This window comes from Brassica napus, chromosome C3 (assembly GCF_020379485.1).
Source record: "Brassica napus cultivar Da-Ae chromosome C3, Da-Ae, whole genome shotgun sequence".
NCBI lineage: Eukaryota > Viridiplantae > Streptophyta > Magnoliopsida > Brassicales > Brassicaceae > Brassica > Brassica napus.
In genome coordinates, this window is record NC_063446.1 from 46120177 (window position 1) to 46122763 (window position 2587).

Consider the following 2587-nt stretch of genomic DNA (forward strand, 5'->3'; position numbering starts at 1 on the left):
AATTTGAACTGTTGTAAATATGCAAACCACAAAGCATGTCTTGCAGACACTTTATCTTGGGAACCCATATGCTTTAAAGCATCACGATCGGTAAAAAGAATAAATTCCTGGTGAAAGAGATAATGACGCCCATGTTTAATGGCTTGTACCACTGCATATAACTCAATATCATAAGTGTTATATCGGCCTCTCGAACCTGTAATGTTCACTACAAGGGGAGGGGGTAAAGATAGCATAAGAAGATAGTGTTCTGTTCGAGAATGTTATCTTTGACATAACTCGTAATTTAAGGTAGCGTTTTTTATTCTCAATGCTATAAAAAACCGCATATATAATAGTATTGCAATTTCAAAAACGCTATCTTTACCAAGGCAAAAAATTATTGCTTTTTTTAACCCTCATTTCATTTTCCCTCTCACTTTATTTAATTTGCCTCCAAAAATCCCCAACGCTAAAATCATAAACATTACATTTATTCTTTAAATATTTACATATATAAAAAAGAAAATTTTCTATTGGTTGAAAGTAACACACAAGGATTACAATCTCTACCCTTAATTGTTTTTAATCCAAGGCTGGAGATTGTGTTTTGTCCTCTCCTTTTGTCTTCTGAAACACGACAGAGAGAAGAGAGAAGAGAGAAGATAGATGAGAGATTGCAGGAGGAGGAAGAAGGGACCGGCCTGAGTTCGTCGCCATCGTCACCAGTCTGAGTTCGTCGCCATCGTCAGGAGTCTGATTTCGTCGCCATCGTCACCTGTCTTTACTCATCGTAACTTTGTTCTTCCGGAATCTGTACTCCTCCTGAGAACGCCTCTCTCCCCTCTGCAGAGCCGAATCCGAACCCAACCACCTGAGCTCATGGTTCAATCTCCTCCTCAAAGCCCTCGCGCTACTCAATCTCCTCTCGTGTTTGCTCCTCCGGTTCTCTCTCTCTCTCTCTCTCTCTCTCTCTCCAGATTCACTTTCCCAAAACAACAGATCTGAGCTCGAACCTTTTTGTTGTTTACCGATTCTCCTCCGGTCAATTAGAATGAATCTTCGGATGCTTTGACTGATCCATCCGGTCAAACGGTCTCTATCTCTATTTCCTTGTGCAGAGAAGGAGAAAATCGTTTCTTCTTCTTCTTCAGCTTATCTGAAACAAGACATGTTTCTTCTTCTCAATCCTCGGGGCGAAGATGATTTCACCAAAACCCATCTCCAGGTTAGTTGTACTCTCACCAAACCAAGTTTAAAGTTTTGATCTTTTTCGCTCATAAGCACTCGTTGTTTTCTTCGAATCAGCAAGTGCTCAAGTTGTATAGTAAAGAGCTACCAGACAAGAACTACGCTTCAAACACTCGGAAGCAATCTACTTTCCTTGAGAGATGTGTCTCTAAACGGTAATATTCTCCACTTAACACTCTCTCTCTCTTACTTTATCAAGTCTTTTGATTCTTCATTTGCGTTGTGATATTTCTTGCAGCAAGTATTGTTCATTGGTTCTGAAGTCCAGAGTCTCTGATGAATCCTTTCATTTTGTATTCATGATTGATGTTTGTTATTGTAGGTGCTTTAGCTGTTAGCTCTGATGATCGTTACTTGGCGACTAGAGGAGTTGATCGCCATGTTCATATATGGGACGTTCATACCAGAGAACATGTCCATGTTCATATAAAGTCCAATTTTTGTTTTGTGGTTTCTTCCGTCAAGTCTCAGCTTTTTATGATTATGTGTCTACAGGCCTTTACAGGTCACAGGAACACTATTTCTTCCCTATGATTCAGACACGGAACCGCGGAGCTCTACTCTGGTTCATTTGATCGAAGTGTCAAGGAGTGCACTTACGGTTGGGAGAGATACAATCATGCAGTTACACAAGGTAATATGCTGTCTTTTTTTTTATCTTCCACTGTTGAAGATGATGTTAGATGTCTGAGACAAGTCGTCCGATTTACCATGCACCTGCATCTGACTCTGTGCGTTCTACAATCTATAGTCTGATTATAGTTGTGTATTGTGTTGCATGCTTGATTATATTTCTTGACCTTTGAATTGTACAATTTTGTAGGAGAAGGCTCCCTATGTAGCTAAGGCTAATGAGTCGCAAGGTTGAGTGTGAGAAGACGAGAAACTCCGAGTTGCCCGAGTCATTCACAAGAAGAAGAGGAGGAGAAGAAGAAGAAGAAGAAAAAACTTCGGTGTTGCCTAAGAATGACGGCTGTGGCTGCAGTCTAGTGTTTACGGTTTAGACTTTTGGTTAAGTTTTGGTTTAGGTTTTAGTTATTTTTTAATAATGCTACAATATCAAATATTATCTGCTATTATAAATTATACAATTGCACAACTATGAAAACGCTATCAAAAGACTTAATTAACACAGCACAAAAAACGATATATAAAGTGCCAGAAAAAAGATTGCCGGGGCACACACAACGTTCGCCATAACGCTGCGCTATCCTGCAATAGCATTTTCTTCATGCTATATATGTGACGTTTTCTTGTAGTGGTACTCACTAAAGAACGCAATAGGTTTACCATGTTGACTGAGAACTGCATCTGAATGCAATTCAAATGGCTGCGCAAAGTCTAGCAGAGAGAGTAC

At 39.6% G+C, this 2587-nt stretch overlaps 1 long non-coding RNA gene across 1 annotated transcript; it reads left to right on the forward strand.

Moving 5' to 3' along the window:
- Positions 1-559: 559 nt before the first annotated feature.
- Positions 560-2329, forward strand: LOC125584004. The gene is made up of 4 exons (XR_007321014.1): positions 560-1207; positions 1288-1385; positions 1553-1864; positions 2054-2329. It is a non-coding gene; the product is annotated as an uncharacterized LOC125584004 (long non-coding RNA).
- Positions 2330-2587: the final 258 nt, after the last annotated feature.